Source organism: Triticum dicoccoides, chromosome 1A, assembly GCF_002162155.2.
Source record: "Triticum dicoccoides isolate Atlit2015 ecotype Zavitan chromosome 1A, WEW_v2.0, whole genome shotgun sequence".
NCBI lineage: Eukaryota > Viridiplantae > Streptophyta > Magnoliopsida > Poales > Poaceae > Triticum > Triticum dicoccoides.
The window spans coordinates 267486752-267499696 of NC_041380.1; positions in this window are offsets into that span (position 1 = coordinate 267486752).

The window sequence follows — 12945 nt, forward strand, 5'->3', positions numbered from 1 at the left end:
ATTTTCTGAATGCGCACTTTGCGCTCATTCTTGGTTTCCTCGGTAGGTGTGCAGTACCCAGCATATATGTCATCAGGGATCTCAAACGTTGTATTTACCTCAGGCCTCTTTCCTCCCTTCTGTGGCCTTTTACCATCAGCTATTTTCTTCAGTTGAGGAATTTGAACAATTGAATTCTCTGAAGAAGTATGCAACTTTTCTTCGAGGAACGCTACAAATGAGTTAAGTTGATGAGAACCTAATGATTCAGCAGCTGACATGTGTACCTGTGAACAGAGTATAGTTGCGAGGAATTTGGAGAGGTCATATGCGTTCTCCGAAGGTTTTTCAAAATGAACAGGTTTGAGGAATTTGACCAGATGAGTCTTGAAGATTTTCACTAAGCGTTCTTTGTCTTAGGTTCCAGAGTTGTATAGATCGAAGATCCACACAATTGAGGAGTCTTGAAGAAAAATGATGCTTAGAGAAATGAATCAAGAACAGATGACTTGTGAGGTGTGTAGTGTGTGAAGATATGAAGAAAAACACCTTTGAAGATTTTCTAGATAATCATTCGAATCAACGAGGGCAGTAAAAGTAACTTTTATTTACCCTGGATGAAGAACACGACAAACTGGAGTGAGGAGATGTGAAGTTTGTCTGTGCAGATCTTCCACGCCCTAACTTGGCGGAGGAAGACGGCTACGGCGGCGGTGGAGTGAAGATGTCCGCGGTCGGCGCGAGTACGTCGGTGACGAGGTCGAGGCAGTGAAGCTCTTCCTCACCGGCGGTGATGAAGTAGCAGCGGCGCTAGGGTTTGAGAAGCCCGAGCTGGAGAGAGAGGTCGAGCGGAGTAAACGAAGTGAGGAAGGGAAGGAGGGGTATTTATAGCCATGGTGAAAAACTGCTCGCCCGAAGAAATTGGACGAACGTGCCCCTGACCCTTCTCATTCGCATGACATATGTCACCCATGTAGTGAGAGGTGGAGATCATGTTAGATCGTGGGTGAGTGGATAAGTGTATTGAGGGATGCGGAACAGTTTGAGCGGCAAAACCGAAAATTTCGATAAGATAGGTTTTAAAGTTCCGTTCGCAATTTCTTCAGCTGACAAGGACACAGTGAAGATTTTGAACGAGTTTCAAATAGAACGCACATGAAGAATTTGTGAACAGATTGGGTTGAGTATAGCATAGAGGGGAAGGGTCCGATCACATTCACTTAGCAGAAAACCAACTTGAAGAAATAGCAATAAGTGAATGTTGTAGAGGACCTAAACTCATATATATATATATATATATATATATATATATATATATATATATATATATATATATATATATATATATATATATATATATATATATACGACGGAACCAGTGAAGACTATGCAAAGTTGAAGAATATGAATAATTTGAGGAATTTCAACTTTTGGTGATGGTGTGACCCACCGTATAAGAATGATGATTTCAGACACCGCGTACAATTATCATAGGGTTCTGAGAATCAAATTCTTCGTTAATTTCTTCACACTAAGAGTGTTATTATTCATTGATTGAAGAAAAACGTTTCTTCATGTGTTGCACATCTAAGTCATCAATTTTGCATAAGTGTTAGGATGGGTGTCCTTTTCAAAGAACATTCGAAGATTCTAGGATATTTAGCTCACACCGCAACTTGCTAAATCTCTTCTCATCCAAGGGCTTTGTGAAGATATCGGCTAGTTGTTCTTCAGTCTTCACATGCTCAATAGAAATGTCGCCCTTGAACACATGATCACGAAGAAAATCATGACGAATCTGAATGTGCTTTGTCTTCGAGTGCTGAACTGGGTTGTGTGCAATCTTGATGGCACTCTCATTGTCACAGAAGAGAGGTACATTCTTCATGTTGACGCTGTAGCCCTTGAGAGTTTGCTTCATCCGTAGCAATTGGGCACAGCAAGAACCAGCGGCAATGTACTCAGCTTCAGCAGTAGATAGTGATACGCAGTTCTGTTTCTTCAAGGACCAACAGACCAAAGATCGTCCGAGGAAATGACATGTACCATATGTTGACTTGCGATCCACACGATCACCAGCATAGTCAGAGTCAGAATATCCAACAAGATCAAAAGCCGAGCCCTTGGGGTACCATAATCCAAGTGTTGGTGTGTGAGCTAGATATCAAAGAATATGCTTCATAGCCTTATGGTGTGATTCCTTCGGTGCAGTTTGAAATCGGGCACACATGCAAACACTAAGCATTATATCTGGCCTAGATGCACATACGTATAATAAGGAACCTATCATGGAGCGGTATACCTTATGATCGAAGTCAATACCATTTAATTAGTGCACAGATGGCCATTTGTGGGCATAGGAATTTTGACGCCTTTGCAATCTTGCATGCCGAATTTCCTCAGTACATCCTTGAGGTATTTCTCCTGAGATATAAATATGCCATTGTGTTGTTGACGAATTTGAAGACCTAAGAAGAATTTCAACTCTCCCATCCTAGACATTCGATATTTTTCACTCATCATATAGGAAAATTCATCACTATAACGTTGGTCACTACAGCCAAAGATAATATCATCAACATATACTTGGCACACAAACAATTCACCATCATAAGATTTAGTGAAAAGAGTAGGGTCGAGTGAACTGGGTTTGAAGCCTTTCTTCATGAAGAGTTCCTTCAAAGTATCATACCAAGCCCGTGGGGCCTGCTTGAGGACATAGAGGGCCTTGTTGAGTCTGAAGACTTTGTCAGGATTCTTTGGATCTTCAAAACCTGGGGGTTGAGCAACATACACTTCTTCCTCAAGCTTACCATTGAGGAATGCATTTTTCACATCCATTTGATATAGAGTGATATCATGATGGTTAGCATAAGCAAGTAATATGCGAATAGCCTCAACTCTAGCAACATGTGCAAAAGTTTCATCGAAATCAATTCCTTCAACCTGTGTGTAGCCTTGAGCTACAAGCCGTGCCTTATTCCTCACCACAAGGCCATTTTCATCTTGCTTGTTGCGGTAGATCCACTTTGTGCCGATGATATTGTGCTTGCGAGGATCTGGACGTTTGACCAGTTCCCAGACATTGTTAAGCTCGAACTGATGTAATTCTTCTTGCATGGCCTGAATCCACTCAGGCTCTAGAAATGCTTCATCTACCTTAGTGGGCTCTGTAATAGAGACAAAAGCATACTGCCCACAAAAGTTAGACAAATGTGAAGCTTTTGAGCGTGTGAGAGGACCTAGCGCTTTGATGTCATTGATGATCTTTTCAACTTACACTTCTTTTGCAATGCGAGGATGAGCTGGTTGCCGTTGAAGAATTTGATCAGTGTTTTCTTCAGCACCATTTTCTTCAGCATTTTCTTCAGGTGCACTGGAATGAATTCTTCAGTAGATTCTTCAGTAGGAATGACATCCTCAGTAGCCTTGAACTTGATAGTTTCCTCAGGTGCTGGTTCATCTATCACAGTAGGTAGGTGCTCTCTTTGCGAGCCATTAGTTTCATCGAACCGCACATCTACAGTTTTAACAACTTTGTGAAGAACGTTGTTGAAGACTCTGTAGGTGTGCGAGTCCTTTCCGTAACCAAGCATAAAACCTTCATGTGCTTTCGGTGCAAATTTTGAGTTGTGATGAGGATCTCTAATCCAACATTTAGCACCGAAGACTTTGAAATAACTTACATTGGGTTTCTTATCAGTGAGGAGTTCATAGGTAGTCTTTTTGAAGAATTTGTGAAGATATACTTTGTTGATGATGTGGCACGTAGTATCAATTGCCTCAGTCCAGAAACGACAAGGCGTTTTGTATTCATCAAGCATAGTGCGAGCCATCTCAGCAAGAGTCATGTTCTTGCGCTCCACGATGCCATTCTGCTGAGGAGTGTAAGGAGCAGATAACTCATGAGTGATACCAAGTTCATCAAGATAGTCATCGAGACTAGAATTCTTGAACTCAGTGCCATTCTCACTTCTGATGTGCTTGATCTTCACACCAAAGTTGGTTGAAGCCCTCGAGGAAAATCAATTTAAGACTTCCTGCACTTCATGTTTGTAAGTAACAATGTGTACCCATGTGTAACGAGAATAATCATCAACAATAACGAAGCCATATTGAGATGCTTCATTTGAGATAGCAGAATAATGATTAGGACCAAAGAGATCCATGTGAAGCAATTCAAATGGGCGAGTGGTGGTCATGATAGTCTTCGCTGGATGCTTGGCCTTGGTCATCTTCCCAGCTTCACAGGCTCCGCATAGGTGATCCTTGAGGAATTTGACATTCTCGATGCCAATGACATGCTTCTTCTTCGCAAGCATGTGCAAATTCCTCATGCCTGCATGACCAAGTCGTCGATGCCAGAGCCAGCCTTCTGAAGCTTTTGCAAGTAAGCACACGGCTGGTTGTGGTCCTGTAGAGAAATCAACAATATACAGGTCTCCTCTCCTAAAGCCTTCGAAGACTTTGGAATTGTCAGCTTCCATAACCACAACACAACGGTACTTGCCGAAGACAACAACCATATCAAGATCACAAAGCATTGAGACAGACATAAGGTTGTATTCTAAGGACTCAACAAGCATGACTTTGTCCATGTGTCGATCCTTTGTAATCGCAACCTTACCTAGACCCAATACCTGACTTTTGCCTTTGTCAGCAAAGATGATATGCTTCAGATGCGACGGAGATAATGGAGCATCCATCAATGATTCTTGTCACCAGTCATGTGGTTTGTAGATCCACTATCAAGGACCCACTCAATGGCTTTGGGTCGATCATCCTGCAGATGAATTAGTGCAGCTTACAAACTCATATACTTCATCAGTGAAGAATATGACATCAATTCATTAGATCAATTTCATCAAGTAAAAGAACTGATAAAGCAATATGAGGACGTGAGAAAAGAAAGTTCATTTCTTCATGATTAGCCTGCGTCCTATCAGGCATGCTCAGGTCTCCAGCAAATTCTTCAGACGATTACGTGCGTCTGGAGACCTGACCCTGCAGAAGAGATTAGTTCTTTTTCTTCACCACTCACATCTGAAGGGGTGGCAAAGAGTTAATCATTCTGCAAGCTCCATATGAGAAGGATGGCATAGAAGCCAATCCATTTCGTTTCACATAAGATGGGTTAGAGTAAGCATATGAGTAAGCAAAGAAATTCTTCGAGGACTTATGGACATAATGATTTGAAGAATAATGCACATATCCATAATCCTTAGATCTTCCTTGCGAAACAGACAGGTTAGCATGATGATGTTCATATGAGGACTTTGATCCATATGAGGAATTTGGTCCGTATGAGGAATTTGATCTAGGGTTCCTATTCTTCACAGGTGGCATCATGATGACATTCACCTGAAGATTTTCAAGGCATCTTTTGGGAACCCAGATTTTCTGCATAGGGGAGTCGTTCCAGCAGTTAGTGCCAACATATCTAGCAAATACTTCACCATTCTGATTTTTGAATAGCTTATAGTTGGAGTCAATTGACTCATCATCGGAATGAGGAGATTCACATGCAAATCCAGATAAGTTAGATGGATCAACTGGAGGTCCCTTTGCAGCAACCCATGTAGTTTTGGGGTACTGCTCAGGCTTCCAATATGTACCATCAGCATTGAGTTTCCTCTCAAAGGCGATACCCTCTTTCCTAGGGTTCCTGTTGAGGATCTGCTTTTTAAGCACATCACAAAGAGCCTGATTCCCTTTGAGGCTTTTGTACATGCCTGTCGTGTACAATTCCTTCAGCCATGCATTGTCAGTGATACTAGCAATGTCCTTAGATGAGGAATTAGTGATGGCAGTGGCATGTGAAGAATTTGAAACATTAGCAGCATTTGAACATTCAGGTGAAGAATTAGCAGATTCACGTTCAATGCACTTCAAGCATGGAGGAACAAATTCTTCCTGAGATGCGCTGATTTGTTGAGCAAGTAATGAATCGCGCTCCTTCTGAAGATCTTCATAACTCACTCTTAGCTTCTCAAGGTCTTGCTTTCTTTGAAGAAATTCATAAGAAAGCTTCTCATGATCCGATAAGAGAGTGTTATGATGACTTTGAAGTTTGTCAAGCTTGGACTGAAGTCTCTGAAGATTTTCAGTCAAAGTTTCAGTGCGATCCATTTCTTCACCCAACATATCATCACTTTTATTTAGCATGGTTTGAACCTTTTCTAAAGCCCTTTGTTGTTTTATAGCAATCTTAGCAAGTTTAGAATAGCTGGGCTTAAGGTTTTCATCAGATTCATTCTCACTTGATTCAGAGGAGGTATATTTGAGTACCTTGGCACCCTTTGCCATGAAGCAATAGGTGGGAGCGTAGTCATCATCGCCTTCATCAGCCTTGTTGGTGAGGTCATTTTCTTTAGTGTTGAAGATAGACTGGCTGACGAATGCAGTAGCGAGAGCTAGGCTCGCCACTCCGGATTCAGACTCCTCAAATGACTCATTTTTCTCATTTTCTTCAGATTCAGCCTCAGAGTCCATTTCCTTGCCAATGAATGCCCTGGCCTTCTTGGAGCTGCTCTTCTTGTGATATGAAGGCTTTGAGGATTTTGATGATGAGGATTTTGTAGATTTGTTCTTTTTCTTTGCATCATCAGAACTATAATCCTTGTATTTCTTCTTCTTTGATTCCTTTTCCCACTGAGGACAATCTTGAATGAAATATCCAGGTTTTTTTGCACTTGTGACAGAGCCTCTTCTTGTAGTCACTGGATGAGGAATCATTGCTCCTTGAGGATCTTCCAAGGCGACCACGTCTTGAGAACTTTTGGAACTTCTTCATGAGCAGAGCCAGATCATGGCTCAGTTCTTCAGGATCACCAAGGCTGCTACCAGAGTCAACATCTTTGGACTCAGATACTGCCTTGGCCTTCAATGCACGTGTTCTACCATAGCTTGAACCATAGAGATCTCTCTTTTCAGCAAGTTGGAACTCATGAGTATTTAGCCTCTCAAAAATATCAGCGGGATCAAGTGACTTGTAATCAGCACGTTCTTGTATCATCAATGCCAGAGTGTCAAATGAGGAATCAAGCGATCTCACCAATTTCTTCACCACCTCATGGTCGATGATGTCAGTGGCACCAAGTGCTTGAAGCTCATTTGAGATGTCAGTGAGGCGATCGAAGGTTTGTTGAACATTTTCATTGTCGAGTCTTTTGAAGCGGTTGAAGAGATTGCGAAGAACATCAACTCGAGAGTCACGCTGAGTTGAGACTCCTTCATTCACTTTGGACAACCTGTCCCAGATAAGCTTCGCTGCTTCCAAAGCACTCACTCTGCCATACTGTCCTTTGCTCAGATGGCCACATATGATATTCTTCACTTGAGAGTCGAGTTGCTTGAATCTCTTCACATCGGCAGCATTCAGAGAAGGTGTGACTGAGGGAACACCATTTTCCACAATATACTAGAGATCGTTATCAATTGCTTCAAGATGCATTCGCATCTTATTCTTCCAGTAGGGGTAGTCCGTCCCATCGAAGGTAGGACACCCAGAAGAGACCTTGATCATACCTGCGGTCGACATAACTAAAACTCCAGGTTGTTAAACCAAAATCACACAGAACAAGGGAGTACCTTGCTCTGATACCAATTGAAAGTGCGTTATATCGACTAGAGGGGGGTGAATAGGCGATTTTTATGAAATTCTTCACTGAGGAATTTTCTGGTGAGGAAATTCCTTAGCGAAGAACTACTAGCAGCGGAATAAGTACTCAAAAGTAAACACAACAGAATACAAGCATAGTCATCATGATGAAATGAAGACAGGCACAGAGTACAGGAAGCGTAATCACAGGATAACTCAAGATGAAGACAAGCAGACTGAAGAAATTGAACTGAGGAAATTGAGAAAGTCTTTAGTCAAAGTCTTCAAACACAGATATGAACAAACATATAGCACAGTTATGAGGAAATGAAAGAGTTGAGGAAATAAAACCAGTAAGCTCGGTGAAGACAATGATTTGGTAGACCAGTTCCAACTGCTGTCTCAGTTGTACGTATGGTTGGAGCGCCTGAGTATTTAAACTTGAGGACACACAGTCCCGGACACCCAGTCAAGGACACTTAGTCCAAGACACCCAGTCCTCACCGTATTCTCCTTGAACTAAGGTCACACAGACCTCGTCCAATCACTCATGGTAAGTCTTCAGGCGACTTCCAAACCTTCACAAACTTGGTCACTCGGCGATCCACTATTCCTCTTGGATGCTCTAGACCATGACACCTAACCGTCTGGAAGAAGCACAGTCTTCAAAGGTAACAAGCGTCAGATCCACTCAGGATCAATCTCTTCAGTGATGCTCAATCACTTGGGGTTTGTAGGTGTTTGGGTTTTGGATTTTTGGTTTTTCCTCACTTGATGATTTTCGCTCAAAGTCCTCGGAGGATGGGTTGCTCTCAAATGATAAGTGTCAGTTTCTCTCGGAGCAGCCAACCAGCTAGTGGTTGTAGGGGGCGGCTATTTATAGCCTAGGGAGCAGCCCGACATGATAAGGCATAAATGCCCTTCAATGATATGACCGTTAGGTGGATAGATATTTTGGGACAGCTGGCGCATAGCACAGCAACAGTCGGAATTTTGAGTAGCAAAATCCTCAGGGCTATCATGTTCCTCACTGTGTAGGTAATCCGCACTGGCGAATTCCTAACTCCTCAGTCAGGACAAATTCCTCAGAGACCAGAAGAACTTCGTCTCTGTCACTGAAGAAATTGAGTGAACTGTATGAGATTTCCAATGGCTTCACTCAAAGGGATTGGTAGGTGTAGGATTTGAGTTGAGCATCACATGGAAATTTTTCCTTAGTATTTCCTCGACCCCCTTTAACAGTACGGTGTTTCCTATGACTCAAGAAAGAGAAAAACAAAACTATGAAAACGAAAGTCTTCAAGCTTCATATTTCTCGCATGAATATCAAGTCTTCACGGACACACCAATTTATTCACTTTCAAAGTCTTCATGAAAGTCTTCAGAAATACCAAAATCTTCAGTCGAAGATATTCATTTTTAGGGGTCGACTTTTCCTGTAAATATCAAACTCCTCATAGACTTATAGACCTATGTACACTCACACACGCATTAGTCCCTTAACCTATAAGTCTTCAATACACCAAAATCACTAAGGGGCACTAGATGCACTTACATTCCTCACTTGGGAAAATGCTCTAGAAAATGATGATCATCACACTTCTATTTATTTACAACTCAGTGATTACAACTCGATACTAGAACGAAAGATGACTCTATATGAATGCCTCCGGCGGTGTACCGGGATATGCAATGGACCAGGAGTGACATGTATGAAAGAATTATGAACGGTGGCTTGGCCACAAATACTATGTCAACTACATGATCATGCTAAGCAATATGACAATGATGAATGTGTCATGATAAACGGAATGGTGGAAAGTTGCTTGGCAATATATCTCGGAATGGCTATGGAAATGCCATAATAGGTAGGTATGGTGGCTGTTTTGAGGAAGATATAAGGAAGTTTATGTGTGAAAGAGCGTAACATATCACGGGGTTTGGATGCACTGGTGAAGTATGCGCCAACTCTCAATGTGAGAAAAGGGCAATGCACGGTACCGAAGAGGCTAGCAAGGATGGAAGGGTGAGAGTGCGTATAATCCATGGACTCAACATTAGTCATAAAGAACTCACATACTTATTGCAAAAATCTACAAGTCATCAAAAACCTCGGCACTACAGGCATGCTCCTAGGGGGATAGATTGGTAGGAAAAGACCATCGCTCGTCCCCGACCGCCACTCATAAGGAGGACAATCAAATAACACCTCATGTTTCAAATTTGTTACATAACATTTACCATATGTGCATGCTACGGGACTTGCAAACTTCAACACAAGTATTTCTCAATTTCACAACTACTCAACTAGCACGACTTTGATATTATTATCTCCATATCTCAAAACAATCATCAAGCATCAAACTTCTCTTAGTATTCAAAACACTCATAAGAAAATTTTACTAATCTTGAATACCTAGCATATTAGGATTTTAAGCAAATTACCATGCTATTTAAGACTCTCAAAATAATCTAAGTGAAGCATGAGAGATTAATAGTTTCTATAAAACAAATCCACCACCGTGCTCTAAAAGATATAAGTGAAGTACTAGAGCAAAACTATATAACTCAAAAGATATAAGTCAAGCACATAGAGTATTCTAACAAATTCCAAATCATGTATGGCTCTCTCAAAAGGTGTGTACAGCAAGGATGATTGTGGTAAACTAAAAAGTAAAGACTCAAATCATACAAGGCGCTCCAAGCAAAACACATATCATGTGGCGAATAAAAATATAGCTCCAAGTAAAGTTACCGATAGAAGTAGACGAAAGAGGGGATGCCTTCCGGGGCATCCCCAAGCTTTGGCTTTTAGGTGCCCTTAGATTATATTGGGGGTGCCATGGGCATCCCCAAGCTTAGGCTCTTGCTACTCCTTGTTCCATAATCCATCAAATCTTTACCCAAAACTTGAAACTTCACAACACAAAACTCAAAATAGAAAATCTCGTGAGGTCTGTTAGCGAAAGAAAACAAAATACCACTTCAAGGTACTGTAATGAACTCATTCTTTATTTATATTGGTGTTATACCTATTTTATTCCAACTTCTCTATGGTTTATAAACTATTTTACTAGCCATAGATTTATCAAAATAAGCAAACAACACAAGAAAAACAGAATCCGTCAAAAACAAAACAGTATGTAGTAATCTGTAGCTAGAGCAAGATCTGGAACCTAAAAAATTCTAAAATAAATTTCTGGACGTGAGGAATTTATATATTAATCATCTTCAAAAAGAATTAACTAAATATCACTTCCCAAATAAAAATGGCAGTAGTTCTCGTGAGCGCTAAAGTTTCTGTTTTTTCCAGCAAGTGTAACAAGACTTTCCCCAAGTGTTCCCAATGGTTCTACTTGGCACAAACACTAATTAAACACAAAAAACACAATCAAAACAGAGGCTAGATAAATTATTTATTACTAAACAGGAACAAAAAGCAGGTAATAAAAATAAAATTGGGTTGCCTCCCAACAAGCGCTATCGTTTAACGCCCCTAGCTAGGCATAACAAGCAAGGATAGATCTAGGTATTGCCATCTTTGGTAGGCAATCCATAAGTGGCTCTCATAATAGATTCATAAGGTAATTTAATTTTCTTTCTAGGAAAGTGTTCCATGCCTTTCCTTAATGGAAATTGGAATCTAATATTTCCTTCCTTCATATCAATAATTGCACCGATCGTTCTAAGGAAAGGTCTACCAAGAATAATAGGACATGAAGGATTGCAATCTATGTCAAGAACAATAAAATCTACGGGCACATAATTCCTATTTGCAACAACAAGAACATCATTAATTCTCCCATAGGTTTCTTAATAGTGGAATCCGCAAGGTGCAAGTTTAAAGAGCAATCATCAAAATCACGGAAACCTAACAAATCACACAAAGTCTTTGGAATCGTGGAAACACTAGCACCCAAATCACATAAAGCATAACATTCATGATCTTTAATTTTAATTTTAATAGTTGGTTCCCACTCATCATAAAGCTTTCTAGGGATAGAAACTTCCAATTCAAGTTTTTCTTCATAAGATTGCATCAAGGCATCAACAATATGTTTAGTAAATGCTTTATTTTGACTATAAGCATGAGGAGAATTTAGCACGGATTGTAACAAGGAAATACAATCAATCAAAGAGCAATTTTCATAGTTAAATTCCTTGAAATCCATAATAGTGGGTTTAGCAACATCTAGGGTTTTAATTTCTTCAATCCTACTTTTATCAATTTTAGCATCAAGATCAAAAAATTCCAAATTCTTGGAACGCCTTCTAGGTAAAGGTGGATCATATTCGGTCCAATCATTATCAAGATTCATATTGCAAAACGAAGATTTAATAGGATACACATCAATAACTTTTAGATCTTCATCTTTATTTTCATAGCAACTAGAAGAACACGCTCTTATAAAGGCATCTTTCTTAGCACGCATCCTAGCGGTTCTTTCTTTGCACTCATCAATGGAAATTCTCATGGCTTTGAGAGACTCATTGATATCATTCTTAGGTGGAATAGATCTAAGTTTCAAAGAATCAACATCAAGAGAAATTCTATCAACGTCCCTAGCCAACTCATCAATCTTAAGCAATTTTTCTTCAATCAAAGCGTTAAAATTCTTTTGCAAAGTAATAAATTCTTTAATATTAGATTCAAAATCAGAGGGAATCTTATTATAATTTCCATAAGAATTGTTGTAGGAATTACCATAATTATTAGAGGGATTACTAGGATAAAGCCTAGGGTTGAAATTTCCTCTATACGCGTTGTTACCAAAATTGTTCCTACCAACAAAATTCACATCCATAGATTAATTATTATTCTCAATCAAAGTAGACAAGGGCATATCATTAGGATCAGAAGAAACACTCTTATTAGCAAATAATTTCATAAGTTCATCCATCTTTCCACTCAAAACATTAATTTCTTCTATTGCATGCACCTTTTTATTAGTAGACCTTTCAGTATGCCATTAAGAATAATTAACCATAATGTTATCTAGGAGTTTAGTAGCTTCTCCTAAAGTGATTTCCATAAAAGTGCCTCCCGCGGCCGAATCTAAAAGATTTCTAGAAGCAAAATTCAATCCGGCATAAAAAATTTGTATAATCATCCACAAATTCAAACCATGAGTAGGGCAATTACGTATCATTAGTTTCATTCTCTCCCAAGCTTGTGCAACATGTTCATGATCAAGTTGCTTAAAATTCATCATATCGTTTCTAAGAGAGATGATCTTAGCGGGAGGAAAATACTTAGAGATAAAAGCATCTTTGCACTTGTTCCATGAAGCAATACTATTTTTAGGCAAAGACGAAAACCAAGCTTTAGCACGATCTCTAAGTGAAAAAGGAAATAGCTTCAATTT